This window comes from Oncorhynchus tshawytscha, linkage group LG28 (assembly GCF_018296145.1).
Source record: "Oncorhynchus tshawytscha isolate Ot180627B linkage group LG28, Otsh_v2.0, whole genome shotgun sequence".
NCBI classification, from domain to species: Eukaryota; Metazoa; Chordata; class Actinopteri; order Salmoniformes; family Salmonidae; genus Oncorhynchus; species Oncorhynchus tshawytscha.
In genome coordinates, this window is record NC_056456.1 from 4,231,107 (window position 1) to 4,255,959 (window position 24,853).

General features: G+C 45.3%; 1 pseudogene; it reads left to right on the plus strand.

The window, feature by feature from the left end:
* The first annotated feature begins 422 nt into the window (after positions 1 to 422).
* The window catches only part of LOC112227306, a 55,621-nt pseudogene continuing 31,190 nt past the window's right edge, over positions 423 to 24,853 (plus strand).

Here is a 24,853-nt window from a genome sequence, read left to right on the forward strand (position 1 = left end):
AGGTACAGTATATTGAACAGAGTGTGGGATAGGAAGGTACAGTATAGTGGACAGAGTGTGGGATAGGATGGTAGAGTATAGTGGACAGAGTATGGGATAAGAAGGTACAGTATAATGTTTACGTTGACTGACATGTTACATAAGATGTTGTCAGGGTACAGAGTTTCAGCTGGTCATTAACATGTGTTTTAATGTTTACACATAGTAATGCGGGGGGATAGAGAGAGAATATGTACGATCATTCAGACCACCTAGCACCTCTTCCTATTTACCTCAATCTCTCTCTCTGGAATTATCGCCTTACATGTCACAAGTGCGTGCCATCCCATATAACTGCCCCCGCCACAGTCCCTCCCTCTCTCCTGGCTGTCTGAGATTCCAGGCATGTGTGTGTCAGTAAAATAAGCTCCTGTGTTCGGCCCCTTCTTATCCAGAACACACCATGGAGCCGCCATGGCCACAGCTCTGAAACCCGGGCCGCGGAGTAGCCCTCTGCATCCCTGAATGGCCCAACGACACTCCCATGTCTGTGTGTTTTAGCGTTAGTGTGTGTGTTTGGATTCGCTGTTGCTTCCAAGAGGTCAGGAAGACACTTTTGTAGTATTTTTTTTCTCCCATTGTTTTTTCACTTGACACCGCAAGACCGATGACTGATATATTGTGCCCACCGGGAAGAAGACATAGCATATCTAACGATTACCGGACTTTCTGATCTATATCACGGACATCTCAAACGGTTCACGTATTTTCCTGTAGCACGGCCATGTCAAATGGGTACCGTGTTCTCTGACGTATAAGGGCCATGTCTACGGGTTGCCATTGTTTTTAAAGTGACATGTCTAACGGTCACCGTACTCTGTCGCAGCACCTCAATGACCTGAAGAAGGAGAACTTCAGCCTCAAGCTCCGCATCTACTTCCTGGAGGAGAGGATCCAGCAGAAGTTCGAGGACAGCAGCGACCATGTCTACCGCACAGTGAGTAACTAGCACACATTAATACACACTGCCTGTCGTTGGTCCTGTTTGAAATAGAACTGAGCCAAACTCTAGCTGGAGGAGAAGGGGTGAGCTGATACACTCAACGATGCTTTAGCACATCTGTAGGGAACGTAGGTTCTGGAATGTCTCAGTCCCCGCATGCTTTCATTCCATTGAGGCACTGAAACATTGAAATAAATATGAATGGCCTTTTCTTCATGATGAGTATTGTTTAGCGCGACTATGACCACAGGAGTTGGAAAGACAACGCAAACAGATTGGGACCAGGCTACCGTGTGTGTCCCTCCGTGGAGAATCTAGCACTTCCTTCCCCTGTGATGTCATTGTCCTACCACAGGGAACCATGCAGTGAGTGTTTGTATAGATATCATAGTTCCTATGCCTTACCCTCAGTACAATGGTACACAGACAGCTCCTAATCCCAGGGAAAGGGCAGCAGCCTGGGTGCACAGGGTGTTAGCCTGCTGCCTGCATGTTCAAAAGGGGTAGACGAGAGGGTGTGTGAGATCATATACTGTGTGACTCTGTAAACCAGCTGTTGTCTGTGTGCATATGGAAACTGGTCAATTCTCCAGAATCCACGTAGACCACCACTCCAGATAGGTAGATAGATTAGTGTGCGTGGCTATGTGCTGCGTGTGTGTTTTTATTTTTCCAAGATGGCTGACTTGATCCAAACAAACAAGACCTGAATGTGCTCGGACATCATCCTTTATCTCTGCATGCCACAGCTAACTGAGTGGAGAGAGGTTCGACCAAACTGTCACTTTCATGTTTGAGCATGTTATAGTAGGGTATTAAGCCCTCAATATCTCATGTACGGTTAAAGCTTCATCGGTTTAATAACCTTTTATTCATATAAGGGGAGTCTCACTTCAAGACCATGCAAGACCATATGATGATGCGGTCACTTCATTGTCTTCATGTTTACGTATCTTGCATTACTCATCTCATATGTGTATACTGTATTTTATACCATCTATTGCATCTTACCTATGCCACTCTGTCATTGCTCATCCATATATTTATAAGTATATATTCTTATTTCATTTCTTTACTTAGATTTGTGTGTATTAGGTAGCTGTTGTGGAATTGTTAGATTACATGTTAGATATTGCTGCACTGTCGGAACTAGAAGCACAAGCATTTCCCTACACTTGCACTAAGATCTGCTAACCATGTGTATGTGACCAATAACATTTGATTTGATTGTCTCAGATAAAGATTGGTGTTGGATTGTTTCTTTGGAGATCCGCATGATCCAGTTAATTCCCTGGCACCGTTTCTGTTGTCTTGGTTTACACTCACTGCTCAGACCAACAGTAGGAATCATAAGGATTCTACGTGTAGTCCAAGAGTGCAATCATTTATTCAACACATTTGTTCTTCTGCAATGGGTTTCAACTGTGCTTTTTCATCCCAATCGGTGGGTGTATGTCAGTATAGGGATCTATCTGTGGTGTATACTGTATGTGGGTGCCCTGTGTGTGTATGTCAGTATAGGGATCTATCTGTGGTGTATACTGTATGTGGGTGCCCTGTGTGTGTATGTCAGTATAGGGATCTATCTGTGGTGTATACTGTATGTGGGTGCCCTGTGTGTGTATGTCAGTATAGGGATCTATCTGTGGTGTATACTGTATGTGGGTGCCCTGTGTGTGTATGTCAGTATAGGGATCTATCTGTGGTGTATACTGTATGTGGGTGCCCTGTGTGTGTATGTCAGTATAGGGATCTATCTGTGGTGTATACTGTATGTGGGTGCCCTGTGTGTGTATGTCAGTATAGGGATCTATCTGTGGTGTATACTGTATGTGGGTGCCCTGTGTGTGTATGTCAGTATAGGGATCTATCTGTGGTGTATACTGTATGTGGGTGCCCTGTGTGTGTATGTCAGTATAGGGATCTATCTGTGGTGTATACTGTATGTGGGTGCCCTGTGTGTGTATGTCAGTATAGGGATCTATCTGTGGTGTATACTGTATGTGGGTGCCCTGTGTGTGTATGTAAGCGAATAGGCCTATTACTACTCTTAATCCCAGGTCTAGGCCAATCACGGCCGCCTCTTCCCATTCCGGTGCATGTCTAGTTATAAGGGGAACTGTTGCTGTGGGCAAAGGGGGTGTGGGGGGGGCAGCAATAGCAGGTGCACCATAGACTGCTATATTTAGAGCTGTGTGGATAACAGGAAAACATTCCAGTTACTGTCTGCCTTTCATGCAGTGATGCATGATGTGAAAAGTAATGCTTTATAAAATAAGATTTCAAGTTTTAATGTCACGTGCAAAGTACAGTGAAATGTCTTTCTTGCCAGCTCCGAACCCAAGAATGCAGTAATCAATATCAATGTAGCACTAAAAATAACTTTAAGGTAGAGTAAAAACACACCAGAATTTAAAAAGTAGAAAACGAGAAAGTAAGAAGCTGGTCAGTTCCAGTACTATATTTACAATGTGCAGGGATAATGGAGTGATAGAGGACAACAGACACACCGGTCTCTACATTGCAGATGAGCTGAAGGCAGTCATCAATGACCTTGGACCACAGGCTGCTTGGTCTAAAGTGGAGGAGTCCTACCCTCACATCACACCCATTGGCTGTGCTGCTCATGCATTGAATCTGCTCCTCGAGGACATCATGGCACTGAAAACAATGGATACACTCTACAAGAGAGCCAAGGAAATGGTTAGGTATGTGAAGGGTCATCAAGTTATAGCAGCAATCTACCTCACCAAGCAAAGTAAGAAGAGTAAGAGCACCACATTGAAGCTGCCCAGCAACACCCATTGGGGTGGTGTTGTCATCATGTTTGACAGTCTCCTGGAGGGGAAGGAGTCTCTCCAAGAAATGTCCATATCGCAGTCTGCCGATATGGACAGCCCCATCAAGAGGATCCTCCTGGATGATGTATTTTGGGAGAGAGTGATAAGCAGCCTGAAACTCCTGAAACCTATAGCAGTAGCCATTGCATAGATTGAGGGAGACAATTCCATCCTGTCCATTCATCTGCTTGCAGATGTAAGAGAAGAAATCCGTACAGCCCTGCCCACTTCACTGTTGCTCCAAGCAAAGGAAACTGCAGTTCTGAAATACTGTCCATCAAAAAGCGTGAAGACTTTTGCCTGAAGCCCATCCACGCCGCAGAGTACATGTTGGACCCCAAGTATTCTGACAAGAGCATCCTGTCTGGTGCAGAGATCAACAAGGCCTGTGGTGTCATCACTACCATGTCTCGCCACCTTAGCCTGGATGAGGGTAAGGTTATTGGCAGTCTGGCGAAGTACACTTCCAAGCAAGGGCTTTGGGATGGAGATGCAATTTGGAAGTCGTGCCAACATATCTCATCAGCCACCTGGTGGAAGGGACTTTGTGGATCTGAGGCTCTTTACCCTGTTGCCTCCATCACCCTCCAAATCCCACCAACATCAGCTGCCTCAGAGCGCAACTGGTCCTTCTTTGGGAACACACACCAAAGCACGCAACAGGCTGACCGATGCAAGGGTTGAAAAATTGGTGGCCATCTGGGCAAATTTGAGGCTTTTTGAGCCTGACAACGAGCCATCCTCAACAAGGTTGGAAAGTGACAGTGAAGATGAGCTGAGTCTGATGTTCAAGAGGTGGACATTGAGGAGGTCCAGGGAGAAGACGTGGAAGTCTGAGAGGAAGACAACCAAAGCTTTATTTTCTAGACTATCATTTTACAGATTTTTGGGAGATGCGATGGATCACTGGGGATCATTCAATATTCCCTGTCTTTTGTTGTTCAGTTAAATCATCCCATGTGATGAGTCAACTCATTTAATTAAAGTTCAATTCGTAACTAAATTGTTTTTTAAACATTTCTTTTGGAAGGATTTAATAATTTGCAAATATGATATGGCAAGTATATCCAATGCAAAAAACATCTACATTTAAATGGTGTTAATATTAATATGCATATATTTCCGTTAAATCCATATATTCCTGTTAATTCTCATATATTCCCGTTAATTCCCACGGAAAGTTTCCACCTCTGAATATTCCCCAAAATGTGCAACCCTAGTGTAAAGTCAGCATACATTTGTGTGCATGTTATGTGTTAGAGTGTCAGTGTGTGTGTGTAGAGTACTGTGAGTGTGCCTCTTGCTGTGTGGAAGTATACAGAACAGTCTATATGTCACGGTTTTCTGTATGGCAAAGAGAGTCAGACCAAAATGCGGCGTGGCTATTGAGATTCATGTTTAATAAACACAAAGTTAACACGAATCAATACAAAAACAATAACCGTAATGTGAAAACCAAAACAGCCTAAACTGGTGCAAACTAACACTAGACAGTTACAAGGACAATCACCCACAAAACCCAACACCAAACAGGCTACCTAAATATGGTTCCCAATCAGAGACAATGACGAACACCTGCCTCTGATTGAGAACCATATCAGGCCAAACACAGAAACAGACAAACTAGACACACAACATAGAATGCCCACTCAGATCACACCCTGACCAAACAAACATAGAAACATACAAAGCAAACTATGGTCAGGGTGTGACACTATACCTCGGGTGGCTGGAAGCTTTAACTATTTTCCGGGCCTTTCTATCACACCGCCTGATATAGTACTGGGCTATCTGCACCACCCTCTGTAGCGCCATGCGATCGAGGGCGGTGCTGTTGCCATTCCAAGTAGTGATGCAGCCAGTGGTACAGCTGTAGAACATTTTTGAGGATCTGAGGGCCCATACCAAACCTTTTCAACTTCCTGACTGGCCTTCTTCACGACTGTGCGCGTGTGAGTGGACCATTTTAAGCCCTTAGTGGTTTAGACAGAGGAACTTGAAGCTCTCGACCTGCTCCACGGCATCCCCGTTGAAATGGATGGGGGCGTGCTCACCCCATTCCCTTTAGTCCACGATCAGCTCCTTGGTCTGACTGAAGTTGAGGAAGAGGTTGTTGTCTCCGGCACCACACTGCCAGGTCACTGACCTCCCTGTAGGCTGTCTCATCGTCGCCGGTGATCAGGCCTATCATGGTGATGATGGCGTTGGAGAGAGAAATAGATTAAGAGAAAGAGAGGGAGAGAGACTGTCCACTCAAAATTGGACAATCACATTCCCAAGACATTTTTCAAATCCCAAATCACTGGCCTCAGGGCCCTGTCCTGTCCTGGCTTGCTGTGTCTGTTAGAGCAGACAAATGTGTATCTTAACCCCTGACTCCTGGTATAAGCCCCAGAGCTGCTCTGCATTCCCCCTGGTCTAAATATAACCTCTGTGACATCGGAATGCCATGTTCCCACTGATGTTACATTACACCAACACACCACTCTGATTAATACATCAGGGAGAGGGGGGGATTATGGGAAATCCATGCAGGATAGGAGGGATGGGGAGGTCAGGTGTAGATGTTTAAGTTATTTCAGGGTTGGGGGTGAGAAGGCGAGGGGACAGGTTGTGAATGTAGGGTTACTGTTGCTGGCTATCTATTTGAGGGGGATAGGAGACACTGGATAATGTACAAGACTAAATAATAGGTGCATTTGGAAGGTAGGAGTTTCAAGGAGGGTATATTGCGTCCTCTGCTTGTCAGGGGTCTTTGCACAGCAGTACAGGTTCTTTGCTGCACCGTAGCTCTCAAACAACTCTCATCTTTTATCTGGAGAATCCCAGCTGAGGTTTGTCATAGACAGGTGGCAGAAAATAGAACAAGGGAACACCTGCACTGAGGCATCAGCACAGAGTCGGCTACAGTCCATACCACAGTCCATCTACAATCCACACATTCCATACCAAAGTCCATCTACAGTCCATACCACAGTCCATATCACAGTCCAGATACAATCCACACATTCCATACCAAAGTCCATCTACAGTCCAAACCACAGTCCATCTACAGTCCATACCAAAGTCCATCTACAGTCCAAACCACAGTCCAGATACAATCACATTCCATACCAAAGTCCATCTACAGTCCAAACCACAGTCCATCTACAGTCCAAACCAAAGTCCATCTACAGTCCATACCACAGTCCAGATACAATCCACACATTCTACCAAAGTCCATCTACAGTCCATACCGCAGTCCATCTACAGTCCATACAGCAGTCCATCTACAGTCTATCTACAGTCCATACCACAGTCAGATACAATCCACATTCCATACCAAAGTCCATCTACAGTCCATCTACAGTCCATACAGCAGTCCATCTACAGTCCATCTACAGTCCATACCACAGTCCAGATACAATCCCACATTCCATACCAAAGTCCATCTACAGTCCATACCACAGTCCAGATACAATCCACACATTCCATACCAAAGTCCATCTACAGTCCATACAGCAGTCCATCTACAGTCCATACAGCAGTCCATCTACAGTCCATCTACAGTCCATACCACAGTCCAGATACAAGTCACATTCCATACCAAAGTCCATCTACAGTCCATACCACAGTCCATCTACAGTCCATACAACAGTCCATACCACAGTCCATCTACAGTCCATACTACAGTCCATCTACAGTCCATACCACATTCCATCTACAGTCCATACCACAGTCCATCTACAGTCCATACAGTCCATCACTGTCCATACCAGTCCATTTACAGTCCATCTACAGTCCACAGCAGTCCATCTACAGTCCATACTGCAGTCCATATACAGTCCATACAGCAGTCCATCTACAGTCCATACCGCAGTCCATCTACAGTCAATACGTTAGTCCATCTACAGTCCATACAGCAGTCCATCTACAGTCCATACAGCAGTCCATCTACAGTCCAAACCACAGTCCATCTACAGTCCAAACCAAAGTCCATCTACAGTCCATACCACAGTCCAGATACAATCACATTCCATACCAAAGTCCATCTACAGTCCATACCGCAGTCCATCTACAGTCCATACAGCAGTCCATCTACAGTCCATCTACAGTCCATACCACAGTCCAGATACAATCACATTCCATACCAAAGTCCATCTACAGTCCATACCACAGTCCAGATACAATCCACACATTCCATACCACATCTACAGTCCATACCGCAGTCCATCTACAGTCCATACAGCAGTCCATCTACAGTCCATACCACAGTCCAGATACAATCCACACATTCCATACCAAAGTCCATCTACAGTCCATACCACAGTCCAGATACAATCCATCACATTCCATACCAAAGTCCATCTACAGTCCATACAGCAGTCCATCTACAGTCCATACAGCAGTCCATCTACAGTCCATCACAGTCCATCCACAGTCCAGATACAGTCCACATTCCATACCAAAGTCCATCTACAGTCCATACCAAAGTCCATCTACAGTCCATACAACAGTCCATACCACAGTCCATCTACAGTCCATACTACAGTCCATCTACAGTCCATACCACAGTCCATCTACAGTCCATACACAGTCCATCTACAGTCCATACAGCAGTCCATCTACTGTCCATACTGCAGTCCATTTACAGTCCATCTACAGTCCACACAGCAGTCCATCTACAGTCCATACTGCAGTCCATCTACAGTCCATACAGCAGTCCATCTACAGTCCATACAGCAGTCCATCTACAGTCAATACGTTAGTCCATCTACAGTCCATACAGCAGTCCATCTACAGTACATACAGCAGTCCATCTACAGTCCATACAGCAGTCCATCTACAGTCCATACAGCAGTCCATCTACAGTCCATACAGCAGTCCATCTACAGTCCATCTACAGTCCATACAGCAGTCCATCTAGTCTATCTACAGTCCACACAGCAGTCCATCTACAGTCCATACAGCAGTCCATCTACAGTCCATCTACAGTCCATCTACAGTCCATACTGCAGTCCATCTAGTCCATCTACAGTCCACACAGCAGTCCATCTACAGTCCATACAGCAGTCCATCTACAGTCCATCTACAGTCCATACAGCAGTCCATCTAGTCTATCTACAGTCCACACAGCAGTCCATCTACAGTCCACACAGCAGTCCATCTACAGTCCATACAGCAGTCCATCTACAGTCCATACCGCAGTCCATCTACAGTCCATACGTTATTCAATCTAAAGTCAATACAATTTGTGTTTCTGCCCATAATTTAATTTAAAGTACTATAAAGTGTTTTTTATCATTTTTTTATCATTGATCTTGGCTTCATATAACCGTTTCTTCTTCTTTTTGTTGAGTTTAGTCACATCATTTCTCATTTTGCAGTAAGTCAGCCAGTGAGATGTGCAGCCAGACTTATTAGCCACTCCTTTTGCCCAGCAGGGTGGCAGGTAGCCTAATGGTTAGAGCACTGGACCAGTAACCAAACGGTTGCAAGTTCAAATCCCTGAGCTGACAAGGTAAAAATCTGTCATTCTTCCCCGAAACAAGGCAGTTAACCCACTGTTCCTAGGCCATCATTGAAAATAAGACTTTGTTCTTAACTGACTTGCCTAGTAAAATAAATGTTAAAAATTACATTAGACCAACAGATATTTTTATCATCATCCACATAAGAGTCAAAAAATGGTATGATCTCTTATTCACTATTTTAGGCCCAGCTGTTGGAACTTTGGCTTTCCTGGATATAGCCACTGTGATTATGGTTCTGTATCGGTCACTGTGTGAGACTGCAATGCTCCTCCTGTGCTTTACAGTGCTAGTTGTGTCTGTACTTCTTTGACTTTCTATGACTTCATTGACTTGTTTTAAAATGTCTATTTGATATTCCTTATCTGTTGAGATGAATCGTTTTGATGTGGGCCAGGAGGAGGATAATACAATGTCATGTGTGCTGTCATACATCATTCTTGTACAATAAGCAATCATTCCATGTTCCATCCCAACTCTATTCCAGAACATCGAGTTGAAGGTAGAAGTGGAGAGCTTGAAGCAGGAGGTGCAGGAGAAACAAGACCTTCATGAGAAGGCTCTGTAAGTACAGCACGACACATCCAGACTGTTGACCGACTGTAGTCATCTAATCTGAATATCTCACACTTCTTACACTGGCTTCAAATTGAAATGTGCGGTAAACTGACCGCCAACCAACAGATTGTAACCATGCACTGTGAATGGCCTTAATTGCCTAGCAATGACATCACCAATGCTACACACTGTATCCACCCAGATAATACTGTCCTTTTATCCTTCCTGAAATGCCCTTCGAGAATTATCTCAATGTTTTCCAAAGACCGACAGACTTATGACTAAATGTGACATGCTTCGCTTGTATTCAGAAATACAATTTGCCCAAGTGATTATGGATTGGTTAAACACCCTGGTGAGTGTTAGTCTTTGATGGGCCTTAACAAGGCTGTTTCTCACTAAAATGGTGTTATAGCTGGCTAACAAGCCTATAGCAGCCTAAAACTATAGGCATAGACCAGTGATCTGTAGGGAGTCCTCACAGGGTACAATCTTTTAGAGATAACACCACAGATCATGTTTCCACAGCTGGTGGGGTGAAAGAGGACAGGACACACACACACAGGAGCGTACACACACACACACACACACACACACACACACACACACACACATGCACTCCTGGTGTCCAACCCAATGGGATCGCACACTCGCCAGTTACAAAAGGGCAATGCTGATATCTTGGCGTGCAGACGGGATATGAAAGGCAATACCTGGCACATCAACCCTAACCCCTCACCCCCTGCTGTTGCCGCCAGGCTTTGAATTTCATACCCCCCTCCCCTGAAGCGGAATTAATTTGATGGACATATTCTGTGTATTCATCAGATTGCTATGAGATTAAAGGTCCACTTTGCTGGCTCGTGCCTCCAGCCTAGAGTCCAAAGCTTGAGATCAGAGGGGGCATGTGTTAGAGATGGGGGGGAGGGTCTCAGTAGTAAATATGTTGCTGACGGAGGGGGCCCTTTAGCATGCTAGCTCCTAATCACTGCCAGCTCCACAGCTGGTGTGATGGGTACATTGTGTTCCCCCTGTCTGTCTACTCACGTGGCTGCTAATCAGCGTTACATTACTGTATTAATGTGGAGATCAGAATAGCTGAGTCATTATTACCCCACATGGAGTCATCAAGAGCTGGACAGAACACTTGTTCTGAGTTTGTTGTTTTTGAGTTCAGGTCATTCTGGGTAATCCAGTGACGGTCTGGACTGTATGTCAAGCGTAGTGTATGCAAGGGCCTTTGTGTAAGGGCCTTTCTACAATGTAAAAGCGCTTGTGTGTGTGTGTGTGTGTGTGTGTGTGTGTGTGTGTGTGTGTGTGTGTGTGTTTGTGTGTGTGTGTGTGTGTGTGTGTGTGTGTGCTGTGAATATATTCATGCGTGTGTGTGTGTGTGTGTGTGTGTGTGTGTGTGTGTGTGTGTGTGTGTGTGTGTGTGTGGGTGTGTGTGTGTGTGTGGGTGTGTGTGTGTGTGTGTGTGGGTGTGTGTGTGTGCTGTGCTGTGAATATATTAATGCGTGTGGGGGAATGTGTGTTGAGTTCATTTGTCATAATATAAATATCTAGTTGGAATAAAGGACTAATCTTCTCCTAACTGCCACCAGTTAGACTGCCCAGCAGTAACAGCCACTCGATGCAGACAGACAGTAGCATTACACAGTCTGGTTGAAAATAATCCTAGTTATCTGAGCTGCCGTCTGCTATAGTCAGATGGTCCGGGTTAAAAACAGAGGACGAGAGGACAGGAGGAATAGAGTATACATACAGAGCAGACGGGATGGTGCCATTTTGGGATGCACAGCAGGAATTCTGGGATGGCGTCGTTGAATGACTCTGAAACAGATACTTAAAGACATGCACACACACATGCACATACACATGTAAAGTTAAATAGGTTCTCCAGCTCAAAATACGTATCAGCCAATGAAAAGCAATGATGTACTTGCATGTGACAGAACGCTAAATTGTAGCTGGTGACGTCCATGTAATATAGCCTATGCAATATGATTATTAGGCAATAGCAGTGTTTGTGTGCAAGGTAGGCAGCTCGTTCAATTCATTAATCATCTTTGTTTTCAAGCTGTTGGCATCCTTTTTCAGCACTCTATTACACAATGCATGTAAATCAACATTTCAATTAGGGGGAATCTCATGTGAGACTCAAACCCTTGCCACAATCTGCGACAATTAGGACTAGGCACTTTATACAGAGAGCAATTTGATCAGTCAGTCAAAGAAGGTGCTGTTGGACTTAGATACAGTATGTCCACGAACAAGTGTTGGAACATGTCCAACTACTTCAACATTTGATTGGCTGATGCACTTGTGCCAGGATATAATCAGGGCCACCTGTCGAAGATGGCATAGGGCTAAAGTGTGCCATGTAATCTGATGGGCCAAGCTACAATTAGCGTTCTGTCACAGGCAAGTACATCCACAATTTGAATCGTCTGATACGCATTTTGAGCTGGAAGAACCCATTTAACTCAACGTTGCTTATGTTTGCAAGTATGGCCCAAATGTGTGTGTGTGGGGGGGGGCAGTAATTTGTAAACAAAGACTCTGCATAATGATCAGTCAGGTCCCCCGTGATACAAGCCAGTATTCGACATCCATCCATGTCTGAGGATATCAGGAGATGGAAACTGGCCACTAGGGGCAACAGTGAGCACGGTTACCTTCAAGTAGGTTTGGGTTTTGCAGATTGGTGGAGGTAACCGCCTCTGGTGCTAAAGGTTGCATGTTCAAATCCAGTGATAAAAAGTTGGCTTTTGAGATTTTTGTTTTAAGCCTATCTCAAACCTTAACCTTACCTTAACTATTTAATGCCTGCCCTTAAGATTATAAGAGTTAATGCCTAAACTTAACCCTAACCTTAAAAATTCAGAGTTAATGCCTAAACTTAACCCTAACCTTAAAAATTCAGAGTTAATGCCTAAACTTAACCCTAACCTTAAAAATTCAGAGTTTATGTCTAAACTTAACCCTAACCTTAAAAATTCAGAGTTTATGTCTAAACTTAACCCTAACCTTAAAAATTCAGAGTTAATGCCTAAACTTAACCCTAACCTTAAAAATTCAGAGTTAATGCCTAAACTTAACCCTAACCTTAAAAATTCAGAGTTAATGCCTAAACTTAACCCTAACCTTAAAAATTCAGAGTTTATGTCTAAACTTAACCCTAACCTTAAAAATTCAGAGTTAATGCCTAAACTTAACCCTAACCTTAAAAATTCAGAGCTAATGCCTAAACTTAACCCTAACCTAAAAATTCAGAGTTAAAAATTCAGAGTTTATGTCTAAACTTAACCCTAACCTTAAAAATTCAGAGTTAATGCCTAAACTTAACCCTAACCTTAAAAATTCAGAGTTTATGTCTAAACTTAACCCTAACCTTAAAAATTCAGAGTTTATGTCTAAACTTAACCCTAACCTTAAAAATTCAGAGTTTATGTCTAAACTTAACCCTAACCTTAAAAATTCAGAGTTTATGTCTAAACTTAACCCTAACCTTAAAAATTCAGAGTTTATGTCTAAACTTAACCCTAACCTTAAAAATTCAGAGTTTATGTCTAAACTTAGCCTTTAAACACTTTGAAATGTAACGTTTGGGAGAAGTTTGAAACATGGATGAACATCTAATTTTGACGTGAGACTGTGAGAGCTAGTTGATAATGATAGCTACGTCACGTTCGACTGGATTCCAGCCTTGGTCTGCGTGATGTTTTTGTTGCGCTCACACAGAACTACAAGTTAAGTCAATAAAATGTTACACCCTGGGTGTGTGACTGGTCTCTATGCGTAGCTCGGAGGTGTAGGGTATCACATGAGCTATAGCAGGGAGAATTCATATGACTTCATATCCTGTCTTAGTCCTGACTTGACCACACTACAAACCTAAAACGTCTCAGGTCTGACGTCACTGCCCAGCACCGATGGCACAATAACAAGCAACACCAGTGTGTATGCACGTGCACAGTGGATGACTGTTGGTAGTTATTGATAGATGTTGCCTCTTGTTTCATTTCTGTGATTGGTCAGGGTGTCTTCTGTTGTCCTATCACAATGCTCCCTCATTTCTTCCTCTCTTCTTAAAGGACGACAGCAGAGAGCCTGTCCAGTCACAATGAGGCAGAGCTGCAGAGACGATGTGAGGAGAGAAAGCAGGAGATCGACCACATGCAGGAGTTGCTGGAGACCAAGATACAACTCCTGCAGGAGGTACACACACACACATAATTAAACTGTTCCAACAATGGTTGCCTTATTTGTTGAGATGAAATGAGTTGTTCGATTATTAGATCAGCTTTCAAATATACAGACGGACACCCAGACCTTTTCATGTGTTTCCTCCAGGAGGCCCAGCTAGCGCGAGGTGAGGTTGAGAGGATGGCCTCCCTGACTGGGTCGAGCCCCCAGCCCCTCTTGGAGGATGTGGAGGACAGCCAAGAGGAGGAGAACCTCCAGACCCAGTCTCACCACCCCGCATCACACACCTACAGAGACAGGTAAACACAAGTACCTGCTCATTCGAGACACATTTGAACCAGTGACCTAAAAGTTGCAATCCACACCTTCACACTAATTGAGGAAGTCAAACTTTGCCCATCGTGTCTATGACACGGACCCCTCTGTCCTTCCCCTCCTGTAGGGTGATCGAGGAGCTGACCAGTGCTCTGCGCTGTAAGGAGGCTATGATCACTGAGCTGAGTGGACAGAAGAGTGTTCTGACACTGAGGGTGGGAGAGCTGGAGGGAGAGGTAGAGGACCTCTCCTCCTCCCTGCTGCAGAAAGAGAGTGATGCGGAGGTACGTAGGATCCCTATTATGTGAAAATTGCCTGTGTCGGGGCTGCATTAGGGTCAATGGTTCAATGATTGATTGTATTATTTTATGTATTGTATGTCTTTGACTGATTGAGTTCCTGTAGTGTGTACAGACCTATAATAACAGGTGCATAGGTTAATTCACAGGGTTTCTGGGATACCTCACCCAGTGGTGATTTTTAGCATGTTAATCCTGGTGGGGCAAAATCAACCAATTTTTTAATATGCATTCCAGCAAAGCCACTACAAAACACTAAACAATACATGAATTGCACTATACTGGTGACAATCGTTGCCCACAAACTGTTAGGGCCTACATAATGCTGTCCCGACATAATGCTGTCCCGACATAATGCTGTCCCGACATAATGCTGTCCCGACACAATGCTGTCCCGACATAATGCTGTCCCGACATAATGCTGTCCCGACATAATGCTGTCCCGACACAATGCTGTCCCGACATAATGCTGTCCCGACATAATGCTGTCCCGACATAATGCTGTCCCGACATAATGCTGTCCCGACACAATGCTGTCCCGACATAATGCTGTCCCGACATAATGCTGTCCCGACATAATGCTGTCCCGACATAATGCTGTCCCGACATAATGCTGTCCCGACACAATGCTGTCCCGACACAATGCTGTCCCGACATAATGCTATCCCGACATAATGCTGTCCCGACATAATGCTGTCCCGACATAATGCTGTCCCGACACAATGCTGTCCCGACATAATGCTGTCCCGACATAATGCTGTCCCGACATAATGCTGTCCCGACATAATGCTGTCCCGACACAATGCTGTCCCGACATAATGCTGTCCCGACATAATGCTGTCCCGACATAATGCTGTCCCGACACAATGCTGTCCCGACATAATGCTGTCCCGACATAATGCTGTCCCGACATAATGCTGTCCCGACATAATGCTGTCCCGACATAATGCTGTCCCGACATAATGCTGTCCCGACACAATGCTGTCCCGACACAATGCTGTCCCGACACAATGCTGTCCCGACATAATGCTGTCCCGACATAATGCTGTCCCGACACAATGCTGTCCCGACACAATGCTGTCCCGACACAATGCTGTCCCGACACAATGCTGTCCCGACATAATGCTGTCCCGACATAATGCTGTCCCGACATAATGCTGTCCCGACACAATGCTGTCCCGACACAATGCTGTCCCGACACAATGCTGTCCCGACACAATGCTGTCCCGACATAATGCTGTCCCGACACAATGCTGTCCCGACACAATGCTGTCCCGACACAATGCTGTCCCGACATAATGCTGTCCCGACATAATGCTGTCCCGACACAATGCTGTCCCGACACAATGCTGTCCCGACATAATGCTGTCCCGACATAATGCTGTCCCGACATAATGCTGTCCCGACATAATGCTGTCCCGACATAATGCTGTGTCCCGACATAATGCTGTCCCGACATAATGCTGTGACATAATGCTGTCCCGACACATAATGCTGTCCCGACACAATGCTGTCCCGACATAATGCTGTCCCGACATAATGCTGTCCCGACACAATGCTGTCCCGACATAATGCTGTCCCGACATAATGCTGTCCCGACACAATGCTGTCCCGACACAATGCTGTCCCGACATGCTGTAATGCTGTCCCGACACAATGCTGTCCCGACACAATGCTGTCCCGACATAATGCTGTCCCGACATAATGCTGTCCCGACACAATGCTGTCCCGACATAATGCTGTCCCGACATAATGCTGTCCCGACATAATGCTGTCCCGACACAATGCTGTCCCGACATAATGCTGTCCCGACACAATGCTGTCCCGACACAATGCTGTCCCGACACAATGCTGTCCCGACATAATGCTGTCCCGACATAATGCTGTCCCGACACAATGCTGTCCCGACACAATGCTGTGCAATGCTGTCCCGACATAATGCTGTCCCGACATAATGCTGTCCCGACATAATGCTGTCCCGACATAATGCTGTCCCGACACAATGCTGTCCCGACACAATGCTGTCCCGACACAATGCTGTCCCGACATAATGCTGTCCCGACACAATGCTGTCCCGACACAATGCTGTCCCGACATAATGCTGTCCCGACACAATGCTGTCCCGACATAATGCTGTCCCGACATAATGCTGTCCCGACATAATGCTGTCCCGACATAATGCTGTCCCGACATAATGCTGTCCCGACATAATGCTGTCCCGACATGCTGTCCCGAATGCTGTCCCGACACAATGCTGTCCCGACATAATGCTGTCCCGACATAATGCTGTCCCGACATAATGCTGTCCCGACATAATGCTGTCCCGACATAATGCTGTCCCGACACAATGCTGTCCCGACACAATGCTGTCCCGACATAATGCTGTCCCGACATAATGCTGTCCCGACATAATGCTGTCCCGACACAATGCTGTCCCGACATAATGCTGTCCCGACATAATGCTGTCCCGACATAATGCTGTCCCGACATAATGCTGTCCCGACATAATGCTGTCCCGACATAATGCTGTCCCGACACAATGCTGTCCCGACATAATGCTGTCCCGACATAATGCTGTCCCGACATAATGCTGTCCCGACATAATGCTGTCCCGACATAATGCTGTCCCGACATAATGCTGCTGTCCCGACACAATGCTGTCCCGACATAATGCTGTCCCGACACAATGCTGTCCCGACACAATGCTGTCCCGACATAATGCTGTCCCGACATAATGCTGTCCCGACATAATGCTGTCCCGACATAATGCTGTCCCGACACAATGCTGTCCCGACATAATGCTGTCCCGACATAATGCTGTCCCGACATAATGCTGTCCCGACATAATGCTGTCCCGACATAATGCTGTCCCGACATAATGCTGTCCCGACATAATGCTGTCCCGACATAATGCTGTCCCGACATAATGCTGTCCCGACATAATGCTGTCCCGACACAATGCTGTCCCGACATAATGCTGTCCCGACATAATGCTGTCCCGACATAATGCTGTCCCGACACAATGCTGTCCCGACATAATGCTGTCCCGACATAATGCTGTCCCGACATAATGCTGTCCCGACATAATGCTGTCCCGACATAATGCTGTCCCGACATAATGCTGTCCCGACACAATGCTGTCCCGACATAATGCTGTCCCGACATAATGCTGTCCCGACATAATGCTGTCCCGACATAATGCTGTCCCGACATAATGCTGTCCCGACATAATGCTGTCCCGACATAATGCTGTCCCGACATAATGCTGTCCCGACATAATGCTGTCCCGACATAATGCTGTCCCGACATAATGCTGTCCCGACATAATGCTGTCCCGACATAATGCTGTCCCGACACAATGCTGTCCCGACACAATGCTGTCCCGACATAATGCTGTCCCGACATAATGCTGTCCCGACATAATGCTGTCCCGACATAATGCTGTCCCGACATAATGCTGTCCCGACATAATGCTGTCCCGACATAATGCTGTCCCGACATAATGCTGTCCCGACATAATGCTGTCCCGACATAATGCTGTCCCGACATAATGCTGTCCCGACATAATGCTGTCCCGACATAATGCTGTCCCGACATAATGCTGTCCCGACATAATGCTGTCCCGACATAATGCTGTCCCCCGACATAATGCTGTCCCGACATAATGCTGTCCCGACATAATGCTGTCCCGACATAATGCTGTCCCGACATAATGCTGTCCCGACATAATGCTGTCCCGACATAATGCTGTCCCTGACATAATGCTGTCCCGACATAATGCTGTCCCGACATAATGCTGTCCCGACATAATGCTGTCCCGACATAATGCTGTCCCGACATAATGCTGTCCCGACATAATGCTGTCCCGACACAATGCTGTCCCGTCCATAATGCTGTCCCGACATAATGCTGTCCCGACATAATGCTGTCCCGACATAATGCTGTCCCGACATAATGCTGTCCCGACATAATGCTGTCCCGACATAATGCTGTCCCCCGACATAATGCTGTCCCGACACAATGCTGTCCCGACATAATGCTGTCCCGACACAATGCTGTCCCGACATAATGCTGTCCCGACATAATGCTGTCCCGACATAATGCTGTCCCGACATAATGCTGTCCCGACATAATGCTGTCCCGACATAATGCTGTCCCGACATAATGCTGTCCCGACATAATGCTGTCCCGACATAATGCTGTCCCGACATAATGCTGTCCCGACATAATGCTGTCCCGACATAATGCTGTCCCGACATAATGCTGTCCCGACATAATGCTGTCCCGACATAATGCTGTCCCGACACAATGCTGTCCCGACATAATGCTGTCCCGACATAATGCTGTCCCGACATAATGCTGTCCCGACACAATGCTGTCCCGACATAATGCTGTCCCGACATAATGCTGTCCCGACATAATGCTGTCCCGACATAATGCTGTCCCGACATAATGCTGTCCCGACATAATGCTGTCCCGACCTGTCCCGACATAATGCTGTCCCGACATAATGCTGTCCCGACATAATGCTGTCCCGACATAATGCTGTCCCGACACAATGCTGTCCCGACATAATGCTGTCCCGACATAATGCTGTCCCGACATAATGCTGTCCCGACATAATGCTGTCCCGACATAATGCTGTCCCGACATAATGCTGTCCCGACATAATGCTGTCCCGACATAATGCTGTCCCGACATAATGCTGTCCCGACATAATGCTGTCCCGACATAATGCTGTCCCGACATAATGCTGTCCCGACATAATGCTGTCCCGACACAATGCTGTCCCGACGATAATGCTGTCCCGACACAATGCTGTCCCGACATAATGCTGTCCCGACATAATGCTGTCCCGACATAATGCTGTCCCGACATAATGCTGTCCCGACATAATGCTGTCCCGACATAATGCTGTCCCGACATAATGCTGTCCCGACATAATGCTGTCCCGACATAATGCTGTCCCGACATAATGCTGTCCCGACATAATGCTGTCCCGACATAATGCTGTCCCGACATAATGCTGTCCCGACATAATGCTGTCCCGACACAATGCTGTCCCGACATAATGCTGTCCCGACACAATGCTGTCCCGACACAATGCTGTCCCGACATAATGCTGTCCCGACACAATGCTGTCCCGACAGCGGAGCTTTTCCTTTTTTGTTGTTGATTATTGTATATTATTATTTTTGTTTTATTCATTTTTTTTAGCTAAACCGATGGGGCTCAAAACAAGTGGGGCTGAATGACGGGTTGACTCTGACCTTTAGTTTTAGTGTCCCCAGTTTATGGAATAACCTTTCATTTGGATTCCCTGGTGCTACTAGGCCTGTTTACAGCTCTGGTGTTACATGAATTCATTGAGGATTGCAATTGTTTTGAATGATTATAATGGTTTATTTGTTGAAATTGTATTATTGTAACCTTTTGTTGTTGATCTTGTTTTATTTGGTTCCTTTTTCTTGATTCTGAACATGTTTGTACTCAGGGCACCGTTGTGAAAGAGACCCTGTTCTCAGTTCCCTGAATAAATAAAAGTACAAAAAAATGATTCATAATCATACAAATAATCACCCATACCCATTCTTCTCCCATACCTCTCCTCCTCTTCGTCATATCTTCCCCGTCCCCGCACACGCAAACACATCTGTCTATTATGTGGAAACACACCGATAGCTAACACAGCGCAACACACACATAAGCACCCCTGTCAAAAAGCACATAGCGACATGCCTATTTGTGTGTTCAAGCCTACTTCAGTCCACTGAAGGTTACTAAAGGTATTTACCCAATAAAAAGATGACTTATTTTTCTATATCCTTTCAGTTGTCAAAATCGAACTTTGTCTTGATTTAGGAGTCAGACATCCATTTGTCATTGTCAATGGAGTTGTCATAAGATGGAGAAGTCAAACGTAATGCTTTAATCTGGTTCAGAATCAATTCATTTCATTTATATCTACTGTAACCCATGCAGCTGGTTCTGTTCAATCTGTCTGTTGTGTTGTGTGATGTGTTGTGTTGTTGTGGTAGCAGGCAGGGAGGGGTAGTGTTGCTACTCTCTGAATGATCAATTCACCACTACAGCTGTTGTACTTCGTTAGTGAGAGTGAGATATTACCCTCTGTCGGACAGATATCACCATCACTCAAACACAACGCACATACACACACACGCCTAATTTTCTATCCTGGCCGTTTCTCCTACAGTTCTACCAGGAGGAGCTGGGCAGGGAGAGGCTGCGCATTGAGCAGGAGATGCAGGTGAGTGAATCCTGAAGTGAGCACAGAAACACACTTAATATCGCAGCTTTGAGTTCTTTATTAAGTTAAATAAAGAGTGCGCACGTTGAGGTGTTAGGCCTGCACCAGATCCCACTCTGTTGGTGAGAGCAGGCCCTCTACTGTATAACAAATGCATAGCAGACAGACAGGCACACCAAGTAAGGTAACATTCACTACAGAATATGGAGTCACCATCTAAAGAAAAGTACATGAAAATCAACTAAAGTATTTGTTTCCTTGCAGTTGATTGAATTCATTGAAAGTAAAGTAGCCATTGTTAGATGATAACCACATGAGTTGTGGGTAAAGAGCAACTGCTAGACCGGAGTAATAAAGCATTACTAGATACGTCTGCGTTGATGTCTCTATGGCTGTTAATCCCTGTGTATTGTGTTGGGAGCTGTCGGCCCGAAGGGACCTGGGTTATTTTAGTCTGTGAAGATGTATTTATGAACAGACAACACACATTCTCCTCAGTCATGTTCTGAGAGGAGGGGGCTCTCAAATTACACAGATAGCAGCATAACAGGCTTATGAGTGTGTGTTGACTGGAGTTGGAGCTAGGTCATAGAATTGAAATAGGTATTGTGTGGTACTGTGTGTCAAGTGAAAAGAAATCTAACGTTATTTCAAGTGTAAAAAAGTGTCACAACACCTCACAGGCCTACAATTGAAATATAGCTGCAGTACAGTGTATGGATCCATACTATATACCTGTCAGTTTGAGCAAGATATTTTGGTTGATCGTTGTCACTTGTTAGTTTTGGTAATCTACAGTTATCTCTTCTGAGCCATTATCACTTATTAGTCATTATCTATTGCTAGTCATTACAATTCATTAGTATGATATGATCATGTGTATTTCTCTCATTTTGACTCCCAAGGCTCTTGGCTCTATTCATCTGGCGACAGCTTTGAATCTTACACATATTTGTTGTAGTGGGAGTTTCTCAATAGAAGCAGTCAAAGCCCCAGTGTTCCTCTAAAGGCATTTTACCTTGTAAATCAGCTTGGCTCTAGGATGCAAATGTGCCTGCCAGGACCGATATCAGCTCAGATTTCACACAGTGACGCTGTCCCACTGCCCAGGGCCACCACCGCTGGCTGGCTGTCACTTAGGCTGAATGGATCATTGTTGCATTTAAAGGGCCAATCGATGTCAGGAGGAGGGGTCTTTGCAAGTGGAAAACGAACGAATGAGAGGAACAGGCATAGGCAATGGCATACATTGAACTTTGTATTTATTTGCCACATTAATGACAGCAAATGACCTAAACATCATTATATTCTGGCCTGTAGTTCTGCCTTATAGTGAGGTAGAATTTGTTTTTCACCTGTCTGTCAACGTGTTCTATATATATATGAACTCAACACAACTGTATACAAGACAGAAAGGTGTCTGTGTGAACTTGTAAGCTTCTGAATCAATAATTTATATATACACTAGATGACTGACTGGGGGTGCTGTTTTGAAGCCAAAGAACCTCCATCTTGCCACTCCCCTACCGTAAAAATCCATGTACTTTGAGTGAGTGTGCGTGCAAGCATGTGTGTTTGTGTGTATTTAAGTGGCTCGTGTTTCAGCAAGGTTGTCAATAGGTCATGCTGACCTTCTGGTGCTAACAATGACACACACACAGATATCAAGTTGTGTTGTCTAAGACAGACACTAACACCTAGCTTCTAATTGGTTCCCCAGACACCACGGCTGATGAGATCAATCAAAATGTCAGGCCGTCCAGGAGAGAGAAATGTGGTGAAATAAATGTACTGTGATGGGCTGTAGGGAAAGGACAGAGGCAGCTGATGCTATTTATGCTAGGACACAAAATAAAATAAATGAACTCATTTGATGTTGTTCTCAAGAAGAGGAGAGAAAAGTGCTGTTTTTTTGTTTGTTTGTGATTTGTTATTTCCAGCTCTCTCTTGCTTGATTGCGGTCTATGCTTAAAGAGGAGTTTGGACCAACTCTGATTTAGCAGTGGACTCTACCGAAGAAGATTCTTCGTACTTAAGCAGTCCTCATTTTAAATCCCAAATCCTCAACAAGCTTAATCAAGGACCCCCAACCACTCTCAAACTATCATTTTAAGCCACTCATAATCAGGCACTAGTGAGGAGCTGAACCAGGACATAAGGTCAGCTCTGCCCTTAGGGAAAATGGCTGCCTCTTCATGTACTATCGTATAGCAAAGCACTGAAGCCTACATGGGTTTGAAAATGAAGCATAGTAAGTATGAGCACGATCCCAGGTTGTTGTTGTTGTGATTCATATCTTACTCTTGGCTTTATATAACACAGGTGTCCCTTTGGGGATAACACAATTCATTTGTCAAAGGGAGACCTGGGCCTAGTAGTCATCTCTTTGTCAAAGGGAGACCTGGGCCTAGTAGTCATCTCTTTGTCAAAGGGAGACCTGGGCCTAGTAGTCATCTCTTTGTCAAAGGGAGACCTGGGCCTAGTAGTCATCTCTTTGTCAAAGGGAGACCTGGGCCTAGTAGTCATCTCTTTGTCAAAGGGAGACCTGGGCCTAGTAGTCATCTCTTTGTCAAAGGGAGACCTGGGCCTAGTAGTCATCTCTTTGTCAAAGGGAGACCTGGGCCTAGTAGTCATCTCTTTGTCAAAGGGAGACCTGGGCCTAGTAGTCATCTCTTTGTCAAAGGGAAACCTGGGCCTAGTAGTCATCTCTTTGTCAAAGGGAGACCTGGGCCTAGTAGTCATCTCTTTGTCAAAGGGAGACCTGGGCCTAGTAGTCATCTCTTTGTCAAAGGGAGACCTGGGCCTAGTAGTCATCTCTTTGTCAAAGGGAGACCTGGGCCTAGTAGTCATCTCTTTGTCAAAGGGAGACCTGGGCCTAGTAGTCATCTCTTTGTCAAAGGGAGACCTGGGCCTAGTAGTCATCTCTTTGTCAAAGGGAGACCTGGGCCTAGTAGTCATCTCTTTGTCAAAGGGAGACCTGGGCCTAGTAGTCATCTCTTTGTCAAAGGGAGACCTGGGCCTAGTAGTCATCTCTTTGTCAAAGGGAGACCTGGGCCTAGTAGTCATCTCTTTGTCAAAGGGAGACCTGGGCCTAGTAGTCATCTCTTTGTCAAAGGGAGACCTGGGCCTAGTAGTCATCTCTTTGTCAAAGGGAGACCTGGGCCTAGTAGTCATCTCTTTGTCAAAGGGAGACCTGGGCCTAGTAGTCATCTCTTTGTCAAAGGGAGACCTGGGCCTAGTAGTCATCTCTTTGTCAAAGGGAGACCTGGGCCTAGTAGTCATCTGTAGCCATGTAACATTCTGTTTTGAGGCGACACGTTATTTTGTGGACCAAAGCTGATAAGTGAAGTCATAGTGTGAGTGCATGACTGTCTGTCTGTACACCATCAGGGATACACTGTCACTGCAGATTCCATTGAGCTTAAAGCATCATGTAGTTTTGTGCAGCTCATTTTTTCACACAGCCAAACCATATTTGAAATGTTGTGTTCTCATGGTGTAGCCAATGGGATGTTTTGATGCCATTGGTTTGCCCTTGTCAGTGAGTGAGTTTATATGATTGATAGGCGGCAGCATCCCTCATGTTGCCAAAAAATGCAATCATTCATTTCAATCAAAACATCAAAACCGGTTTACCTTCATTTCAACATATCACTCTACATCCCTTCATTCACAGCACCCGCTACAATAGCGGTCAGCCGTCCACCAGGGCTTGTGCACACTGCACCACAAATGCCTCTCTCTTTGTTCTCTCCTTGTAGCATTTGTAGTCGTAGTAACCCGTTTTATGGCCCCCTTGTCCTACTGTGTCATGGTTTTTCCCTCTCTGCTTTACAGCATGGTTCCTCTCTGCCTTATATGGCTAGTTGTGATGG